This window comes from Mesoplodon densirostris, chromosome 7 (genome assembly GCF_025265405.1).
Source record: "Mesoplodon densirostris isolate mMesDen1 chromosome 7, mMesDen1 primary haplotype, whole genome shotgun sequence".
NCBI classification, from domain to species: Eukaryota; Metazoa; Chordata; class Mammalia; order Artiodactyla; family Ziphiidae; genus Mesoplodon; species Mesoplodon densirostris.
In genome coordinates this window covers 62,729,800-62,752,311 of record NC_082667.1, presented here as the reverse complement: position 1 = coordinate 62,752,311, position 22,512 = coordinate 62,729,800, and the positions used below count along the sequence as shown (strand labels likewise).

Here is a 22,512-nt window from a genome sequence, read left to right as displayed (position 1 = left end):
TCACATATAACTAAGGAAACAAGCTCTGACAGATATGATAATTTCCTTATTCAATCATCACACATTTGTTCATCTATATGTTTCATGCACTACATCTGGGATATAATGATGAAGAAGACAGATCCCCCACAACTGGGACGAACACAGGGAGGTGGGATGTTTCAGGTTTGGGGGATGGGAGGAATCAGATAAACAAGCAACAGCTACAGTGCAGCACAACATGATAGGAGCATCATTAAGAGTGGTATAACTGCTCTGAGAGCACAGTGCAGAAGAGCTCAGTATAGGTCCATGTAGTGGAGATGCGCAGGTGTGCTGGGAGTGGGAAGGGGAAATATGAAACAATGTGGGTAGAATTTCTAGAGGACCTGGGAAAAATGAGTATGATGTTCACCTCCAAGAAGACGTGTGTAGACGTATAAAGCTTGAAACAGAAGAACACTGGAGCAGGAGGTACTGATATACAAGCAAAATTATAATGAATTAAATCATGGAGTAAGATAATAATCAATGAAACAAAATGCTTTACATGGGATTTAGGTGTGAGAAAACAGTCAGATTTTTAACATTACTAAAAAGCTCTAATATAAAATATAGACAACTGTAAAATTCTCTTTCTCACCATAAACACAAAATATGCTGTTAAGAATTTATCTCACGGTAGTGTTGAATCATCCAAATCAGCTAATACAATGTTGGAAACATGGTTAATTTTCAAATCAACCACAAAAAACAAAACAAACAAACCAAAAAAAACAGCAAGTTCTAGCGAGATCTTTTATAGGAAATAAAACCTAAGAAGTTCCATTAGCACTGAGAGCATGCTTCTTCTTTGTCCTTGGGTGACTTGAGAGCTAGAACAGTAAAGCAGTTAAAGCAACTTCCCTGAGGAAGACACTCGAATGTGCCCATGTCTCTTCTCCTAAATTCTTTCCCTATCCTGCTTCTCCCATGTTCTTTATCTGGTGCTCACCCCATTCCACCATTGATACACACATGCATGCACACACATATACCAATATTAGTCTTCCATTTGCAGTTATTTTAACACCCAGGAATCACAATATAAACAAATAAATGAATTAATGAATAAATAAATAAGCAGGATTCCTTTAAATCAGCTGATCTTTTTTAAAGGGAGAAAAGAAAAACAAAAATGAAACCAGTTTTTCACTTCCTGTTTGGAGGATAAAATAAGGCCCTTTTACCACAGAGGCAGCTGAAGTCTAGGCTGAAGATTTCAGTCAGCAAACTACCAGACTCCGGGAAAGAACCAGCTTTACTTTCTCTCTAATACCTCTGGAGCAACCTGAAGACAGGAGCTTGGCCTCAAGAAGACAGGTAGGTGAAGGAAAAGGACAGAAATGGGACAGACGAAGAGATACAATGACATACTCAGAGACTAAAATAAAAGCAGAAATTGATGGAAACAGGCATAGGGACAGTCAGAGACACAGGCAGATTAAGGCGTGCTAAGAACACAAATAGGAACCTGGCTTTCTCATTGTTCCAATAAACAGCTCCAAATCTGGGGGAAAGGGAGTACATTATCCAAACAGACAAACAACTTGGTAATTTTTATTGTCAACTAAAAATAATTCTAGACTTAGGTAAAAAGAGACTATTTAAAAGGATTATTGCAATAGGGGAAAGAGACTAAATAGGGGAAAGAGAGAAAATAATCCAAACATAGAGCTTCAAGCATCTCGAAGTCCAGGCAGAAAGGAATATTCTTTTAGAGGAAAGGGTCAGCAGGCTAAGAAGAACACAGTACAGAGAGAGTGGGATAATCAGGAAATATTTTATCCTTAGAAGGGATCATTAAGGAGAGGTTGTATGCAGGGTCAGGAGGAGGGTGGGTCAAAGTTAAGGGGACTGAAAAGGAGAGAATTTTAACTAATGTTTAGTTTCAAACACTTTCCAATTGATCAGGGGGACAAACAGCTCAGTGAATCCTTTATGAGGCAAAGAATGGAATTTAAAGGGTCTGTGTCTGCTGCTATATTTAAAATAGGTAACCAACAAAGACCTACTGTATAGAAATAAATAAATAAATAAATAAATAAATAAAGTTAATTTAAAAGGGGGGCGGTGATCTGTGTCTGGCCTCCCTATAAGTAATAAAGGGACACACAGATGAGTTTATATAAGTCATATGGGGAAAGGTGGCTCTTTGCAGTAAACGAATTCTCAGAACACAAAAGGGTGGATGGATTTTTTTAACCATCACTGCTTTCCAGGAGTAAAGGACTCAAGAAAAGTTTAACTTTGTTATTATGATTCATGTAAGTAACAGGTGCTATGGTAAGCACAGAGAAGAGAGGAACTAACTCGACCTGGAAGAATAAAGGAAGGCTTCACAAATAAGGAGAAACCTGAATTGGGTTAGGAGCATAATGTCCTGGGAAGTGCTCATGTAACATAATACCTTAGGGGAGGAAACAATTTCCCTTCTAGATTTTTTGGCTGGTTTAATAACTGAATTGACATAAAACAGATTAACGGGAGAAAATTAAGTTTAATTACATACTTACAAGATCCCCACCAAGACATGAAGACTCAAAGCAATCTGGCAGTTGAGGCATATATACTATCCCAAGCTAAGGAGAAGGAAGTAGGAGTGTAGGGCTTCAAAGGAGAGGAAGACATTTCACAAGAAGATGAGAAGAGCAAATGATTGATTGGTAAGCAAATGTTTGCCATGCCATGCAGGTACATCTTTCTGATATAAAAAGTTGTCTCTGGTAATAGCTCTCTCTGGTACAGGCCCTCTATATGATTCTTTTAGGCAGTTCAAGGAGAGGTAAAAAGTTTTCCTGGGGCTTCCCTGGTGGCGCAGTGGTTGGGAGTCCACCTGCCGATGCAGGGGACACGGGTTTGTGCCCCTGTCCGGGAGGATCCCACGTGCCGCGGAGCGGCTGGGCCCGTGGGCCATGGCTGCTGAGCCTGCGCGTCTGGAGCCTGTGCTCCGCAACGGGAGAGGCCACAACGGGGAGAGGCCCGCGTACCCCCCCCAAAAAAAATTAAAAAAAGTTTTCCTGAGTCTGCTGGGTCTTAATTGCCTTCAGCTCAAAACAATCCACATGCCAAAGTGGCAGATTTGGAGGTGGCATATTCTGCTCCCCCTCAACATACAGGATTAAGAAAACTGTGAGACAGGACAGATGACAGAGTATAGTTTCTAAGAGAAGTAAGTGAACTATATGTTAGGAAAAGGAAAAAGAGTGGTTGTAAAAGGAATTGGGTTAATTGTTGCCAGATTGTGAGGGGTCTTGAATGCCAGGGCCCAGTAATTTGATCATATCATAAACCAATGAAGAGTTTTCAAGTTTTGTAAACAAGTAAATGATTTACCTACAAGTTTCAGGATGCAATGTGAAAGATGGACCACAACAAGGATAGAGATAACAGATTCAAGAGCTTCTCATACAGAGCAGTCAAATAAATAGGGCAAACTAATGCCGAGCATTTAGTAAGTAACTAACAAGGACCACAGTTTAGGGGAAAAAGTAGGGAAAATGGGCTTCCAAGAAATAAAAGGTGCCCACATCACCATTTCCCCATCAAAAAGGAATGGATACCCCCAAATGGCTAGACTTAGGAATTCAGGATGAGTTTCTAACTGGATAAGCTGTTCAACACAGTTAATCCAACAAGTCCAAAGGGGAGCTAAAGGAATAATAAAATCTATAATAGGAGGCAGAGACTAAGAGGCAAGATAAAATTTTATTACTTTTTTTTATTGAGCTAAAATTCACATATAATATTATTCTGTTGTGCAACATGATTCCATATGTGTATATATTGCAAGATGATAACCAAAGTCTAGTTAACATCCATCACCACACAGTTATAGTTTATTTTTCCTTATGATGAAAAATTTTAAGGTCTTCCTCTTAGAAACTTTCAAATACATGATACAGTATTACCAACTATAGTCTCATGCTGCACATTAACATCCCCAGGACTCATTCATTTTATAACTGGAAATTTCAGCCTTTGTCCTTCACCCATTTTGCCCTCCCTCTCCCCCACCTCTGGCAACCACCAACCTGTTCTCTGTATCATTTCATTTGTTTTTGGTTTTGTTTTGTTTTCATTTCCATATGCAAGTAAGATCATATGGTATTTATCTTTGTCTGACTTATTTTACTTAACATAATGCCGTCAAGGTCCAACCATGTTGTTACAAATGGCAGAATTTCCTTCCTTTTTTTTTTTTTTTTTTTTTGCGGTATGTGGGCCTCTCACTGTTGTGGCCTCTCCCATTGTGGAGCACAGGCTCCGGACGCGCAGGCTCAGCAGCCATGGCTCACGGGCCCAGCTGCTCTGTGGCACGTGGGATCTTCCCGGACCAGGGCACAAACCCGTGTCCCCTGCATCGGCAGGTGGACTCTCAACCACTGCGCCACCAGGGAAGCCCCCTTCCTTTTTTTTTTTTACTACTGTATAATATTCCATTAGAAATGTACCACATTTTCTTTATCCATTCATCCATCAATGGACATTTATGTTGTTTCCAACTTTGGTTATTGTAAATAATGCTGGAATGAACCTGGTGGGGGAGAGGGAGGATTTTTTCAAATTAGTATTTTATTTTCCTTTAGATAAATACTCAGAAGTGGCATTGGTGGATCATTATATTTGACAGAAACTGGGAAAGGCTGGACACTACATAAAGAGCCTAAAGCAGCTCACGATTAGCAGCAGAGCCTTTGAACACACATTCTCTAACTACATATCGAAAGCAGCCTCAACTTACTCTCCATCCCATTATCTGCTTGTTTCTTTCCTAGCACTTAAAATAATCTGAAATTATTTTGCTTATTCAAATACTTACAAGTTTATGGTTTGCTTCCCTCCACTAGGGAAGGGAAATGCTGAAAAGGCTGAAATTTTTTAAATCTTTGCCAAACTTCCAATCCATGGTACTTGTATGATCTAGTTCACTCAAAGGCACATTATCATGATGGGTACAGAGAGAAGAGATGGTCAACAAAGAGGAGCTCCCTAGATTCTTCTATTGTTTCTCTGATATCAGTCTGCTTTAAACTTATCTGCAAATAAACCAGATTTTTCATTTGTTTAATATTCAAACTCTTTACTCTTTATTCTAAGAATAGGAGAATATTTCCAGGATATATTAGAGTTGTTGTTACTGTTGTTGTTATTAATTCTGTACAACATTTGATGTATATTTTCATTATGGAGAATCAGGCCATACTGCCGCTCTGGGAAACATCCTTCTATTGTTTCTTTGATGATTTTTCTCAAACATCCTTTCTGATCTCTCCTTCTAAAAACCATATTAGACTCAGTCACATGTTGGCAGCATTTCTGGATCTAGCCTCCCTGTCTCCTTGATGAGCTTTATTAGCTCTTCATAGCCCTTTCCGTGTCTTTATACTTTGAAGTTAAATTCTTAAAGATCCCTCAGTTGAACATTCTAGCATAGTAGTGGAACCTTCATGTGTATTCATTCAAATACTGAGACAGAAAGAACACTTCAGTTGGAAACTAAGAAGTAAAGAATCTCAAAGGAGATATCTTCATGTTCAGGCCAACAGGAATGGCAAATTTAGTTTTTTCACACCCATCTTTTCTCCATTAAAAATGTCTCCTTAGAATAGGGTTGGGGTTTTTTTTCAAAATATGATTGAACACTTGATAGCATTTATAAAATTAAAGTTGGGGGATTTATAAAAACCATAGTTCCTGAGCAATAAGCTAGACACCCCATGTCAGATTCTCTGTGAGTGGGGCTGGGAACCCACATTTTTATGATGTCCTCAGGTGATCATTATCCAAAATAAAGACTGAGAACAACTACTCTGAAAGATTAACTCATACTTTTAACTTTAAATTGGTTTAAAACCAAGTCCAGTTCGATCAGTCAGAGGAGTGAGGACATTATAATCCTTAACACCTCCGTTAATTTGCTGCAATTTCTGCCTTCTTTAAATCTATCTCTATAATTTGGCATTCAAATAGACCAAAACTGTATGATAAGCTAGGTGGAGAAATCATTGTCAAAATCTTTCCAGCACCACAAAGTATGGGCAAATAATCTACCTCTAGGCCACAAGTCCTTCACTGTAGGCAACACTGAAGTAGACAAGAACTAAAAGACATCTTTTCTTCTCCTCATCCTTCTTCCTACTACCCATATCTCTACTTCTCTTTCATTGACACAACCTCAGTATCAGCTCTGAGGCACACAAAGCTACAAAGAATGGCTTGTTGCCTTGGGAAACTATTGGAACAAGTGCCTTATACACAGCACTCAGATATACACACTAGTTTACATGTATTTTTCTTAGAGAATAAGTCAGTGAAAAGACACAACATGGTCTTGAACAAGGATGTTAGTCTTTGACTGTTAATAGATCCTTGCTGGAACTCACAAAGTTGAATTTTTATGTGACTTCAAAGGATTTCTTCCCGGACACTCTAGACAGGGGTAAGAAGGAGGGATCCTGGTATACACCTTAACTATAAAACTGATTTACTTCTGAGGAAAATACTAGTGTGTCTGGACCTACATACACCTAGTAAAGGCCACTGTATTAGTCTTCAGCAGAGATCATTTTGTTAGGTTACATAAATACCAGGGACTCAGTCTTTAGCAAGGACTAAATATATGGATTGATTTCCACAATACACTTTCTCTAGTCAATATAAAGTCTTACTTGTACCATTCTGCTTTGTGAGCAAAGGTTGTGTCCACTGTGGTATAAACCAATGCTCCCAAATCACTGGCAGATCATCTCCTAATGTGGGGATATATCCATGGTCTGCTAGCTCCCTTCAGGGAAGGTCATCTTGAAAAATGTTTTCTGACACATTCAACTCCTATTCAATGCCCAGCAGACTTACTCATGCAGAGTGAGAAGAGCCTGACAGTGTAACAGGACACACAGACTCCCCAACTCCAGTGTCAGGACAATATCTGTCCAAATCTGAACCAGCCTGTCCAGTGGAGACAATCATTGAGGAGTCTGCCCTCCTCCCTATGTGCCTTTGTCTGTGCCCTTGAAATGACAGCTATGACAATTCTAGCTCAACAGGCTTAGTCCTAAGTCTTAGAAAGAAAAAGCAGCTGCAGCTACTGTCCTACCCTTTTGGTTCCTTCCTAACCTATTTGGAGGTCAATGGCTATGGGATTTCAAAGGCCGAAGAGGCTTTCTTTGGGCTACAGTCTCCCACCTTTCCCACAGGAAAGAGACTCCTCGTTCTGAGACAACAAGAAAATAACTAAAACATTAGCAGAAAAGAGACACAGCATCTCCCTTAACTTTCAGTCTACACCAAAATGATGAAAGTTATTTTCCATGTTGCAGCAATTTCTATGGCGAATATTTCCCATTATCTCATGGCAGAAGCACCAGGAGACAGGAAGCCACCTCTGAAAGTTAACCTTCAGGATCAGCATCCCTGACTGCAGCTGTGGTATGTAGTTTCTAGTTAAAATTAAAAAAGAAAGAAAGAAAAAAAAAAAGCATGGCCTTAATTTAGACCCTTCTGTCTTGACTGATCCTTTCATTCCCCAATGTATGTAAGCTTCCCAATCTTTATTGTACTTGATATATTGTCATCAAACCCTATATTTATGCTCCCTGGAATGGTGGGTCTGCCATTCTACTTTCAGTTTTCATGGTCTCCCGCAGATTAGAGCCTGCTCCTCTACCTTGGGGAGTTTCTCGTTTTCCTACATGTCCATTCCTGGTCCTATAGGATCCTATGGCCCTTGGGCCTTATTCATCCCATTTGAGCAGCCCTTGTCTCTTTTCATGATGTTTTCCCCCATTACACTTGCCACTTTTCTGGTTACTTTGGTTCCTAGGCCAATCTTAACTAGATATCCTCTCTGAAAATTTGCCTCTACCACCTAGAATAGGTGTAGGCACCAAATGAATTCCATGTACAGAATAGCTCAGTTACAATCCTGAGCCACCTAAACTCTAAGTCCCTTTGGCCAACTAAAAGGATGTCTTGAAGGTTATATGTCTCCCCAGGTAACAGCCACCCTACTTGTTTCCATGGCATACACTCCCTGGGCTATGCTTCCCTTAATTCCTTTCTACACTCTACCTTGATGCACTGAAAAGTTCCCTGGAACCTAATCTTCATATGTATTCCTTCTAAGTTCTCTGCTTTAGCTCTTCAAGTCCCCAGTAACAGCTCCTCTCTCCAGATTTTCCTAAAATGTGAGGTATGCTCTTATTACTAGGAGAATCAGATTCTCCCTTGGCTTAGCGGTAGAAACCTACTTTAGGTCCTCCTCCCCTTCAGTGGGGTTTACCTCATTGAGTCCCACATCCCTTTGGGCACTGAGACTGTGGTTTCAACAGGGCTTTAGAAAAATTAAATGATAGGAGGAGTTAACATTTATTGAACCCTTAGAATAGGTCAAACACTGGGCTGAGCGTGTTACATATTTTGTCACTTGGCACACAGATGAGGGTAGCTCCATGATTCGAGGCCTATGTAATGCCCTTCCCCTGCTGCTAGCTAATAGAATGTGGCATAGATGAAGGAATTTTTCAGATGAAATTTAGGTCCCAAATCAGTTGATTTTGCACTAACCAAAAGGAATATTATCCTGGGTAGGCTTGACTTAATCAGGGAAAAGACCTTAAAGAGTGACTCGGCCTTTCTTTAGAGATAATTTTCCCTCCTGCCTGCTTAAAGAAGTAAGCTACCACGTTGAGGGAGGGCCTACAGAAAAGATAATGTGGCAAGGAACTGTGGACAGTCCTAAAATCATAAGGAGATGAATTGTGTCAACATGTATAAGCTGAAAGCAGCTTTTCTCCAGTTGAGGCTCTAGATGAAAATACAGCTCAGTCAACACCTGGAGTGCTGCCTTGTAAGACCTTGAGCAGAGGACCCAGCTAAGCCATGTCAGACTCCTGACAGAAATTGTGATATAATGTGTGTGTTTTTTAAGATACTAAGTTTGTGGCAATCTATTATACGATAATATAAAAATAATACAGATTTTGGTGCCTAGAAGTGGTACCTAAAACTTGGGAACAGCTTTGGAATCAGGCAAGTGAGCAGAAGCTAGAAGAACTTTGAAGAGCATGACAGAGAAAGCCTATATACCTTTGACAGACTGTTGGAAGAAATCCAGACTTTAGGTATGCTGCAGTGAGGGCTCAGAAGAAATTGAGGGACATGTTATTAGAAACAGAAGGAAGAGGATTCTTGTTATGTAGTGATAGAAAGCTTAGCAAAATTATGTCCTGGAGTTATGTACAAGGAAATACTTAAAAGCTGGTTTTATACTTAGGGAGACTTCCAAGTAAGGTGTTAAATGTGCCTCCTGATTTCTTCTTGCTGCTTATGATAAAATGTGAGAGAAGAAAGATAAATTGGGGAAAGAACCGTTAAACAGAAAGGAGCCAAGGCCTTACAATTTTGAAATTTCTCAGCCTCTGCAAAGGGCAAAACCCATTAGAATAAAGAGATTCACAGTCTTGAATCTCTGTTGATTATGATTGTACAACCTTTTCCTAAAACCTCAGAAAGATTAAAAGGTAAAGGAATCAGGCACAAAAATGGTCCTTTCAAGAAGATAAGCGTTTGCCTCACAGACATCAACCAAAGTAGAAGTCCTCTAGGAAGCTTAAGGTCACTGTTCCCTGCTATGTCAGCGGGAGGCCAAGGCTTTGGTCACTGTTTCCTACCATCTCAGCGGGAGGCCAAGGCTTTTCCAGAAGGATTTGTCTGAAAAAGAACCATAGAAGCGGCTTTTGTCTAAAGGAGTGAACCCCACTGAAATCTACAGAAGATCCACAAAGTTCTTGAGAAAATTTGTTCAGCAGAAACACTGCTAGCTGTTGTTGAATGGAGAGTCTGTTTACGTCTGTCAGGTCTAGCTGGTTTACAGTGTTGTTCAACTACCCTGTTTCCTTACTGATCTTCTACCTAGTTGTTTTATCCATTATTGAAAGTACAGCAATGAAATCTACAACTATTATTTCAGAACTGTCTATTTCTGTCTTCACTTCTCAATTTTTGCTTCCTATGGTTTGGAGTTCTGTTGTTAGGTTCATAGGTTTATAAGTTTTATATCTTCTTGATGGGTTGACACTTCTATCAATATTTAGTGTTCTTCCTTGCTTCTTGTAACAATTTTTGACTTAAAAGTCTATTTTGTCTGATCTTAGCATAGATACCTCAGTTCTCTTTTAGTAACTATTTGCCTGGAGTGCCCTTTTCTATCCTTTCACTTTTGTCCTATATATCTTGGATATAAAATGAGTCTTTTCCAGACAGCATATAATTGCATTTTGTTTTTCTATCTATTGAGAGAATATTTACCTTTTAATGAAAGAGTTTAATCCATTTACAAAAATTACTGATAAAGAAACACTTATTCTGCCATTTTGCTTTGTCTCTTATATGTTTCATATCTTTTTTGTTCCTCAAGGTCTCCATTAATTGCCTTCTTCTGTGTTTGATTTTTTTGTAGTGTATGATTTTGATTCCTTTCTAATTTCCTTTTCTGTATATTTTAAAAGTTATTTTAGCATTGGTTGTCCTGGAGCTTACAATTAGCCTCTCAAACCTGTAACAATCTATGTTGAATTAATATCACATTAGCTTCCATAAGTATATAAAAATTCTGATCCTACACTGTTCCATCCCTCCTCCCCTTTATGTTGTTGTGTCACAAATTACATCTTTCTACTTTGTGTGCTCATTTAACATAGATTTATCATTATCATTTTACTCATTTGTCTTTCCATCAAATTGGGAAAGAAAAAGGAGTCACAAATGAAAAATACAGTAATACTGCTTATATATTTCTTTACCTGTGTTATTTTTTCATGTGGCTTCAAGTTACTGCCAAGTGTTCTTTCATTTCCACCAGAAGGACTCCCTTTAGCATTTCCTGTAGGACATATCTACTAGTGATGAATTCCCTCAGCATTTGCTTATCTGGGAATGTCTTAACTTCTTCTTTATTTTTGAATGATGGTTTTGCCAGATATAGGATTATGGGTTCTCTCTTTCTTTATGTACTTTAAATATGTCATCCCACTGCCATCTGGCCTCCATGGTTTCTGCTAAGAAATCCAGTCTTTTTCTTACTGAGTCTCCCTTGTATATGACAGTCACTTCTCTATTGCTGCTTTCAAGATTCTCTCTTTGTCTCTGGCCTTTAAAAGTTTTATTATAAAGTGTCTCAGTGTGGACCTCTTGTGTTTTTCCTCCCTAAAGTTCACTGAGCTTCTTAAATGTGTAAATTTATGTATTTAATCAAATTATGACTTTTTGGGCATAGTTTCTTCAAAATTCTTTTACATCATTCCTCTCTCTTGTCTCCTTATGCAAGTTCCATTATCTGTATGTGGTATGCTTGATGGTGTCCCACAGGTCTCCTAGGCTCTCTTCATTTTTGTTCACTCCTTCATCTTTATGTTCCTCAAACTGGATAATTTTAAATGACCTATTTTCAACTTCTCTGGTTTTTAATTCTGCCTGCTCTAATCTGATGTTGAAATTCTTAGTGAATTCTTCATTTCAGTTAGTGTAATTTTTAACCCCAGAATTTGTTTGGTCCCTTTTTATAATTTGTATCTCTTCAGAAATATATACTATTTGGGGCACATCATTCCCCTGGTGTTATTGAATCTTTGTCCATGATTTACGTTAGCATTTTGAGCATATTTAAGCCAGATGAATTAAAGGCCTTGCTGAATACATTCTATGACTTGATTCCTCATGATAGTTTCTATTTATTTTTCTGTGAATGGGTCATATTTTCTTGTTTCTTTGTACGTTTTAAAATTTTTTTTGTGGAAAACTGAACATTTTGAATTTTATAATAAGGTAACTCTTGAAATCATAATCTTTCTCGTGCTCAGGGTTTGTTTTGGTTTGTTCCTGTGGGTTTTGGTTATATGTTTAGTACTTTTCTACCTTTTTCTCTAAAGATATTTGTGGTTTGTGCTCTCTGAATTGTGTTCTTTAGCTTATCATGAGCTTATGTGTTGATTGAGATTTTTTTGCCTAAAGACAAAACAAAAAACAAACAAAACAAAAAACACCTCGCTTTGCATACTGGCTCAGTGTTTAGCATTCCTCCAATGCTTAACCTGGCCCTTTACAACTCTGCCTTAGCCTTCACTTTCTGCTTCTGAACCCAAGGATCATTTAGAGGTATAAATCCTACACACGGAACTTTTTGCTGTTCCACTTCCACACAAAATCTCTCTCACCAGTCTTTCCTACCAAGTTTCAGCATGTCTATTATTTGTCTCAACCTTAACATCTTCCCCCAGACAGTAGGGGTTGTCCATTTACCTTTCTTGTTTCCAAGGAATGCCCTCCACTTGGCTGCTTTTGTGCCCTGAAGAAGCTCTGTGCTACGCAAATAAAAACAAAATTGCCTTTCGTCAGTCCTTCAGATAGTCCCCAGAGGGCTCCAAATAGACAAACACAATTCTCTGAGATCAAGGTCTGCTCTTCTCCCTTTGAAAGCAGGGACAAGGGTCTCACAATGACAACGTGGGCTGGTATCTTCAAGATTCCCTCAAGCAGGGGAGGAAGGTGGCCCAAAGGCAAGTAAAAATGCCACAACACTCCCCTACTATTTTTAAGTTGCCTTTTTCTTTTTTTTTTCTTTTTTTTTTTTGCGTTACGCGGGCCTCTCACTGTTGTGGCCTCTCCCCCTGCGGAGCACAGGCTCCAGACACACAGGCTCAGCGGCCATGGCTCACGGGCCCAGCCGCTCCGCGGCATGTGGGATCTTCCCAGACCGGGGCATGAACCCGTGTCCCCTGCATCGGCAGGCGGACTCTCAACCACTGCGCCACCAGGGAAGCCCAACGTTGCCTTTTTCTTGATCAGCAGATACTTGGTTACTATAGACCTTTGATTATTTTCCAGATTTCCAACAAAGTTGATTCTGATGTTTTTTCTCTTGCTCGTTTATTGTTTCAGTAGAAGGATGCGCCCTTGGAGCTACTTATCCCCTCATATTTGCGGACGTGCTACTATATAATTTATTTTTCATAATGGCTGTGCTTAATAACTGCCTTACAAAATTCCTGAACATTTGACATTTGGTTCTCATTAGTCAGTATAGGCTGGTTCCATCATACCATGAAATATGGTCACTGAGGGCATAACAGGTTTACAGAGGTCTCTGAGAAAGCACTGAAAGCATGTCTATAAGAAAGGTCTCCAAACCCAGCCAAGAACTGAAGGCCTATGATTGAGATTTTATTCCTCCCTAAAAACGCTCTTGGATTCTTTTCTAACCCTTTTATCAACTATTCTTCTCCCCTACACCTAACCCATTTCTGATCTCAATGAGAGCTTCTCACAAAAGATAGACCCTTAGCCACTCTAACTCTCAGTTATCAGAGCTCCAGAAGATTTCAGGCACCTTTCAGCAGGCAAATTAATAAAAGACTACAGTATCACCATATGATAAATGTCAAATAATATTCTAAATCAAGCCTTTGTAGAAGAAAATGCACGAACCAAAATTTCTCAGGCTCTATTATAATTTTAGACATCATAATTATAGTTATAATTAGGGTCACAGTATGTAAAAACAGCACTGGCCAGACAGAAATGTTTATTTCTAGGAAGTTAAAGAAACTTAGATAAAATTAAAATTCTGTTGCAAGAATGAAGTTGAGACAGGATCTATAAGACATGGCAACATTTCTTTATGTGGAAAAGTTTTCTATCATTGCCAAGGCACTGCTGACTTAAAAAGAAAAGAGAAACTATTGTTTCTGGGAAATGAGAGAGAGAGAGAGAATTAAAACTGAAAGCCTTTCCACAGCAGTTGGTAGAAGTGAAGGAAGGGCTGACCCTGACAGCTGGGTGATGAATAGGGCTTATATGTGTGATGCCCCACCCAGGGGTACTCACACTCATACCCACACAGGACAACCCACCTTATAATCAGTAGTCCTCTTTTTATGATAATTTTTAAACTTGAGTCATTATTAAACACATAATTCAAGATCCTTGAGTCTTTGCAAAATAATAACAAATGTTAAAACACAGTAAAAAATTTTTCTTTCTTTTACTTCCTTATCTTATTTTTAAATCAGACCCTGTGCTACACAGGAAGCCAAAGCCTAAACTAAAAGCAGTCAGCCTTAACTCTAAGAGACTCAGGGAAAGAACCCACTCTATATGCACATATGTCTGGAACAACTTGAAAACAGGAGCTTGGCTTAAAGAGACAAGTTGGTAAGAAAGAAGGGAAATGGAAGAGAAAGGGGTATAAGAATTGACACAGAGACTGAAAAAGAAACAGTGATGAAAAAAGTCAAAAGGAGCAGAGACTAAAAACAGACACAAGGTTAGACTATAAGACTTCTTAAGATCAAAACATGAATTTGACATGGTGGTTGATGCATAATAGCTACAAGGGTGGGAAGAAGGGGAGTACACGATCTAAACAGGTAATTAAGAAACAGTTGGAGGGCTTCCCTGGTGGCACAGTGGTTAAGAATCCGCCTGCCAATGCAGGGGACACAGGTTTGAGCCCTGGTCTGGGAAGATCCCACATGCCGCAGAGCAACTAAGCCCGTGCGCCACAACTACTGAGCCTGCACTCTAGAGCGCGGGAGCCACAACTACTGAAGCCCACGTGCCTAGAGCCTGTGCTCCGCAACGAGACAAGCCACCACAATGAGAAGCCTGCGCACTGCAACAAAGAGTAGCCCCCGCTTGCCACAGCTAAAGAAAGCCCATGTGCAGGAACAAAGACCCAATGAAGACAAAAATAAAATTTTTTAAAAAGCTTTAAAAAAAACAGTTGGAAAATCTATATAATATATATAAGTACAAGGTACTATTGATAGCTCAGAAAAGAGAGCTATGTACTCAACCTAAAGATTAATGAAAGGCTTCACAAATAAGGAGAAACTTGAATTAGGGAAGAAGGAATATAGAACCTCTGGCAGAAAAGGTGGGGAGGAAAGGCTCATCTAGGGTAATATTTAGAGTCAAGAATGCCATGAGAATGAAGGAAGATGGCAGAGTGTGGTTTTTAAGGGAGAGAGTGAGGTAAGTATTAGGAAAAGGAAAAGGAGTGGTTGTGAAAGGTACGGTAGAGTATAATTCTTGTTAAAGTATAAGGGCCTTGAATGATAAGTCATTCTAATTTTATCATGAGACAATGTAGAATTTTCAGTTTTCTAAACAAAACAATACATGATTTAAATTTGGATGTCAAAAGGATGACTCTGGATGCAATGTGGAAAAGGAATTACAAGAGAGGAAAAAAATTATTGAATATACCAGAGCAAAGATGAAGGCCCAGTGGCAGTGTGTATATGGAATAGGTAATAGACTCATGAGCAAATTGATACAGGTGATATATAGGATAATCTATGCCCAATATATAGTAGATGCCCAACAGTGAAAAGTTATAGATGGAAAACTATGAAATAAGGTGTCCAGAAAACAAATGTGCCCATACCACTATCCCCCCATTATCACTGGGGGATATATGTGGTCTAAAGGTGAATCCAGACAGGAGCCAGAACTGGAAATGAGTCTGTAATTAGTATGAGACATATTCCTACCCACAGAAGTTAATCCAACACCACCAAACACCAACACCAAGTACAAAGTGAAAGAACTGGATCACAGATAGAAAGTGGGCACCCAAAACCAAACACAACTTTAAGAGAAACTAGAAAAGTTAGAAACAAATGAGGAATGCTTCAAAAGATTCCCATGGTTAGCATCAGAACTATCTACATTTCATGACACCTTATGCATTCTCTAGAGAACCAAGAAGTAAAGTCATCTAATGAGGATTAGAGATCCAATTAAAGCTCTGTTTCTCCCTCCTCCTAGACTACTCTCATCATTTCCTTCCTCCTAGACTGATGCAGAACCCTCTCTGACCATGTCTTATTCCTGCCTATAACACCATTTTTGAGCAGAACACCTGGCACATAGTCTATGATATGTACATGGGTTTGAACTGGATGGAAAAATTTGAGAATATGATGTCTGGCTGTAGTGAGCTAAAGAGAGACAGAAGTCAAAGGTGACGATTTGGAACCGGAGACACTGGAAAAATTAAAATAGGATGAGTGTGATGGGAAAACAAAAGGAGGGAGAGGTTTGGAAATCAGGTGATGAGTGCAATTGGGACATCGTGTTTTGATCCACCTTCATGGGGAGTTCTGGCTGGTGAAGACCACATCTCTTAGGCTGATCCCTAGATTGGCTCTCCAAATGCATGTCTTCATGCCCTCACCCAGGTATTCAACTTTCTTCTCCTCTCCCCTCAACTATCCACCAACAATCCCCAAACACGTGGCTGTCCCCTGCCCAGCCTAAAGGCTTTCTACAACTCATTAGAGACACAATGAAAACATGTTGTGAGCAGTGTTCTACATGGGGACATTAGGTTGGGCTGCTAATCATATTGTTCGAGTTCTCTTTGTATTTACTTATTTTTTCTTGGTTTATCAGGTACCAAAAAACATACTAAATACTAAACCTTTCCTAAAGTAGCTGTGGATTATCAATTTCACCAAGTAATTCTGTAAATTTTGCTTTATTTTTATGATTTTAGGCCACCTCTCTGCTAATGGGTGGCGTTGTGTTCCTGTCTTGCTAGTTGTTTGGCATAGGGTGTCCAGCACTGTAGCTTGCTGGTCGTTGAGTGAAGCTGGGTGCTGGTGTTGAGATGGAGATCTCTGGAAGATTTTCGCCGTTTGATATTATGTGGAGCTGGGAGGTCTCTTGTGGACCAGTGTCCTGAAGTTGGCTCTCCCACCTCAGAGGCACAGCACTGACTCCTGGCTCCTCAATTTGGGGTGATTTGTTGTCTATTCATGTATTCCACAGATGCAGGGTACATCAAGTTGATTGTGGAGCTTTAATCCGCTGCTTCTGAGGCTGCTGGGAGAGGTTTCCCTTTCTCTTCTTTGTTCTCACAGCTCCTGGGTCTCAGCTTTGGATTTGGCCCCGCCTCTGCGTGTAGGTCGCCGGAGGGCGTCTGTTCTTCGCTCAGACAGGACAGGGTTAAAGGAGCAGCCTCTTCGGGGACTCTGGCTCACTCAGGCCGGGCGGGAGGGAGGGGCGCGGAGTGCGGGGCGAGCCTGCAGCGGCAGAGTTCGGCGTGACGTTGCACCAGCCTGAGGCGCGCCGTGCGCTCTCCCAGGGAAGCCGCCCCTGGATCCCGGGACCCGGGCAGTGGCGGGCTGCACAGGCTCCCGGAAGGGCGGTGTGGACAGTGACCTGCGCTCGCACACAGGCTTCTTGGCGGCGGCAGCAGCAGCCCCAGCGTCCCACGCCCGTCACTGGGCTCCGCGCTTTCAGTCGTGACTCGCGCCCGTCTGTGGAGCCCCTTTAAGCAGCGCTCTTAATCCCCTCTCCTCGCGCACCAGGAAACCAAGAGGGAAGAAAAAGTCTCTTGCCTCTTCGGCAGCTCCAGAGTTTTCCCGGACTCCCTCCCGGCTAGCTGTGGCGCACTAGCCCCCTTCAGACTGAGTTCTCGCCGCCAGCCCCAGTCCTCTCGCTGCGCTCTGACCGAAGCCCGAGCCTCAGCTCCAGCGCCGCCCGCCCTCGCGGGCGAGCAGACAAGCCTCTCGGGCTGGTGAGTGCCGCTCGGCACCGATCCTCTGTGCGGGAATCTCTCCGCTTTGCCCTACCCAGGTATGTGGGGAGTTTCTTGCCTTTTGGGAGGTCTGGGGTCTTCTGCCAGCATTCAGTAGGTGTTCTGTAGGAGTTGTTCCACGTGTAGCTGTATTTCTGGTGTATCCGTGGGGAGGAAGGTGATCTCCGCGTCTTACACTTCCGCCATCTTACCCGGAAGTCCGCTTTATTTTTATTGAACTTATTTTTTAGGGCGCTTTTAGGTTTACACATAAATAAGCAGAAGTTACAGAGATTTCCCATATACCTCTTGCCCCCGCACGTGTCATCTCCTGCATTATCAACATCCCCCAACAAAGTGGCACATCTGTTACAGTGATGAACCCACATTGAAAAATCAATTAACACCCAGAGTACCTAGTTTACATAGGTCTTGCACATTCTATGGGTTTTGAAAAACGTCTAATGAAGTGTAACGAACCCTTAAATATACAGAATAGGTTCACTGCCCTAAAAATCCTCTGTACTCCTCCCACTCATTCTTTCCTTGTAACCACTCATCTTTCTGCTGACACCATAGTTTTGTCTTTTCCGTAATGTCATACTGTTGGAATCATAAAGTATGTAGGCATTTTAGTCTCGCTTTTTACGCTTAGAAATATACTTTTAAGTTTCCTCCATGTCTTCTCATTTCTTTTCATTTAATTTCAGTTCATTCTTTTCATTTTTTTTAGAACTGAATAATATTCCATTGTCTAGATGTACCACAGTTTATTTATCCGTTGACCTACTGAAGGATATCTTGGTTACTTCCAAGTTTTTGAAATTATAAATAAAGCTGCTATAGACATCTGTGTGCCAGCTTTTGTGAGGTATAATTTAGGTAAATAACAAGGAGCATGATTGCTAATCATAAGGAAAAAGAATATTTGGTTTTGTAAGAACGAACCAAACTGACTTTCAAAGTAGCTATTCCGTTTGCACTCCCAGAAGCAATGAATATGAGCTTCTTTCATGCCAGACCCTTGTCAGCAATTGGTGTTGCCAGTGATCTGGATTTTGACCATTCTAATAGGTACAGAGGCATATCTCATTTTATTGCACTTCACGGGTGTTGTGTTTTATTACAGATTGAAGGTTTGTGGCAACCCTGCATCAAGCAAGTCTATTGGCACCGTTTTTTTCTCTCCACAACCCCTGGCTTCCACGGATCTTTTTACAGTATCCAAAGTTTTGGCTTCCACTATTTCATATAGTTGGAATCATAAATTATGTAGCATTATCAGACTGATTTCTTTCACATAGCAATGTGATTTAAGGTTCTTCCATGTCTTTTCATGACTTTATACCTCAATTATTTTTTTGCTAAATAATAATCCATTGTATGGATGTACCACAGTTTGTTAATCTATTAACCTACTGAAGGACCTCTTGTTTGCATCCAAGTTTGCAAATATGAATAAAGCTTCTATAGACATCATGGGGAGGTTTTGTGTAGACTTAAGTTTTCAACTCATTTGAGTAAATACAAGTAGCTTCATCGCTGGATCATATGGTAACAGTACTGGGTTTTGGGTTTTTTTGGTAAGAAACTGCCAACCAGTCTTCCAAAGTAACTGTAACATTTTGCATTCCTAGCAGCAATGTATGAGAGTTTTTAACCATCCTAATTGGTGTGTAGTGGCATCTTGTTGTTTTAATTTGCAGTTCTCTAATGACAAAGATGGTGAGCATTTTTTCATGTTTATTTGCCATTTGTATGTTTTTGGTAAAATATCTGTTCAAAAATGTTGCACCATTTTTAATTGGGATGCTTGTTTTCTTACTGTTGAGTTTTAAGGATTCTTTGTACATTTGGGATACCAGCCTTTTATTAGATATATATTTTGCAAAGACTTGCTCCCAGGCTTTGGTTTATCTTTCCTTTTTTTTTTTAAGCAGTATCTTTCATACAACAGAAGTTTTAAAATTAATGAAGTCCACTTATCAACTTATTCTTTCATGGATCATGCTTTTGGTTTTGTATCTAAAGTGTCATCGTCGATCCCAAGGTCACCTACACTTTCTCCTATGTTATCTTCTAGGAGTTTCATAGTTTTGCATTTTACATTTAGGTAATACAATCCATTTTGAGTTAATTTTGAGAGGAGTGCAAGGTCTGTACCTAGATTCATTTTTTTGCATGTAGATGTCCAGTTATTCCAGCACCCTTTGTTAAGACTATCCTTTCTTCCATTGGATTACCTTGACTCCTTTCTCAAGATCAGTTGACTATATTTGTGTGGGTCTATTCCTGGATCTTCTAGCCCATTCATCAATTCTATTAGTCTCTTCTTTTGCCAGTACCATACTTTTATTTTTTTTAATCTTTATTGGAGTATAATAGCTTTACAATGGTGTGTTATCTTCTGCTTTATAACGAAGTGAGTCAGCTATACATATACATATATCCCCAAATCTCCTCCCTCTTTCGTCTCCCTCCCACCCTCCCTATCCCACCCCTCTAGGTGGTCACAAAGCACCTTCACAGCTTCATAGTAAGTCTTGAAATCTGGGAGTGTCAGTATTCTGACTTTGTTCTTCCCCCAATATTTTGTTGGCTATTCTGGGTCTTTTGCTTTCCTTGTAAACTTCGGAATCAAGTTGTTGATATCCACACAATAACTTGCTGGGTTTTGGCTGGGATTGCATTGTCTCTATAGATTAAGTTGGGAAGAATTGGTCTTAATATTAAACACAAAATCTCTCTCCATTTATGCAGATATTCTTTGATTTCTTTCTTCAGGGTTTTGTGGTTTTCCTTATATAGATCTTGAACATATTTTATTAGGTTTATACCTAAGTATTTCTTTTTTGAGGGTGCTAATTCAAATGGTATTGTGTATTTAATCTCAAATTCCAATTGTTTATTGTTAGCATACAAAAAAACCAATAATTTTTGTAAGTTAACCCTTGCATTCTGCAACCTTGCTATATTCATTTACCAGTTCCAGGAGATTCTTCTGTTGTTGATTTTTTTTTTTTTTTTTCTTTTTGCGGTATGTGGGCCTCTCACTGTTGTGGCCTCTCCCGTTGCGGAGCACAGGCTCCGGATGCACAGGCCCAGCGGCCATGGCTCACGGGCCCAGCCGCTCCGCGGCATATGGGATCCTCCCAGACCGGGGCACGAACCCGTATCCCCTGCATCGGCAGGCAGACTCTTAACCACTTGCGCCACCAGGGAGGCCCTGTTGTTGATTTTTTGACATTTTTTACATAGACGATCATGTCATCTACAAACAAATACAGTGTTATTTATTTTTTCCCAATCTGTATATTTTTATTTCCTTTTCTTATTAGCTAACTCTTCCAACAGGATGTGTGATAGGAGTGATGAAACGGGATTCCTTTACCAATTCCATTTTAAGAGGAAAGCTTCTAGGTTCTTACCACTAAGTGTGATGTTAACAGTAGGGTTTTTGTTAGTGTCTTTTTATCAAGTTCAAGAAGTTCCCCTCTATTCCTAGTTTGCTGAAAGTTTTTATAATGAATGGGTGTTGGATTTTGTCAAATAGTTTTTCTCCATATATTGATATGATCATGTGATATTTCTTCTTAGTCTGTTGTGTTGTATTACATTAATTGATTCTGAATGTTGAATCAGTTTTGCATACCTGAGATAAATCCCACTTGGTTGTGGTGGATTATTCTTTTACACATTATTAGATTTAATTTGTTACTTTTATTTTCATGAGAGATATAGGTTTATAGTTCTCTTTCTTGTAATGTCCTTGACTGATTTTGGTATCAGGGTGATGTTGACCTCATGAATTAAATTAGGAAGTACTCCCTCTGCTTCTGTCCTCTGAAAGAGATTGTACATATTTGGTACAATTTCTTCCTTAAATGTTTGGTAGAATTCACCAGTGAATCCCACTGGGACTGATGCTTTCTGTTTTGGATGGGTTGTTAATTATTGATTCAATTTTTTTTAATACACACGGGCCTATTCAGATTACCTATTTCCTTTCATGTAAGCTATGATAGCTTGTTGTCTTCCAAGGAACTAGTGCATTTCATCTAGGTTATCAAATTTGAGAGCAAACTGTTGTTCATAGTACTCTTTTCTTCATCCTCTTAATGTCTATAGGATTCATATTCATAACCCCTATTTTATTTCTGGTATTAGTCATTTGTGCCTTCCCTCTTTCTTTTCATAGTCTGAATTATCACTTTTGTTGGTATTTTCATAGAATCAAATTATGGTCTTATTGATTTTCTCTATTGATTTCCTGTTTTCAATTTTATTGGTTTCTGCTTTAGTTTTCATTATTTCTTTTCTCTTGCTTATTTAAATTTAATTTTCTCTTCATTTCCTAAGGTGGAAACTTAGATTATTGATTTCAGATAATTTTTTCATATATATGCATTCAATGTAAATTTCCCTCTAAGCACTGCTTTCACTGTAGCCCACAAATTTTGATAAGCTGTATGATCAAGTGTTTTTGTTATTTCATTTTTTCTCTGTTAGTTTGACAGTTACTCTTCTGTTTGACATTATATTAGAAATTGCAACATATATTCTACTTAACAAATGGCACCAAAATCAATAGAATCTTTGACCCTCCTCTCAAATACTGCAAGGACCTGTTGGTGATATTTTCCTTCTCCTGAAAAAACATGCCTTAGTAGTTCATTCAATGTGCATTTCCAAGTAGCAGACTCTGTCAATGTGTTCTTTTCAATCATGTCTTTCTTCCACTGTAACTCTTTAAGGATATCTAACTCTGTATAGAATCCGAGTTTGTCAACTATTTTCTTTCAATACATTTAAAATGCCATTCCACTGGCTTCTGGCTTCCATCAATGCTGCTGAGAAGTCAGCCCTCTCTCTAATTATTAGTTATTTGAAGATAAAATCTGTTTTTC

General features: G+C 39.6%; 2 protein-coding genes across 3 annotated transcripts in view; one reads left to right on the top strand and one right to left on the bottom strand.

Moving 5' to 3' along the window:
• LOC132493598 (olfactory receptor 10A4-like) overlaps positions 1–22,512 on the bottom strand; it is a 133,050-nt gene that overhangs the window by 46,293 nt on the left and 64,245 nt on the right.
• The window catches only part of LOC132493134 (interferon-induced very large GTPase 1-like), a 33,305-nt gene continuing 12,014 nt past the window's right edge, over positions 1,222–22,512 (top strand). The window contains exons 1-2 of one of the 2 annotated variants that reach the window (XM_060103349.1): positions 1,222–1,341; positions 7,341–7,449. The gene's annotated coding sequence lies outside the window, so the exon portion shown is untranslated. Of the gene's footprint in view, positions 1,342–7,340; positions 7,450–17,134; positions 17,665–22,512 lie in introns of those variants that run through there. The other variant, XM_060103348.1, reaches the window with a different exon arrangement.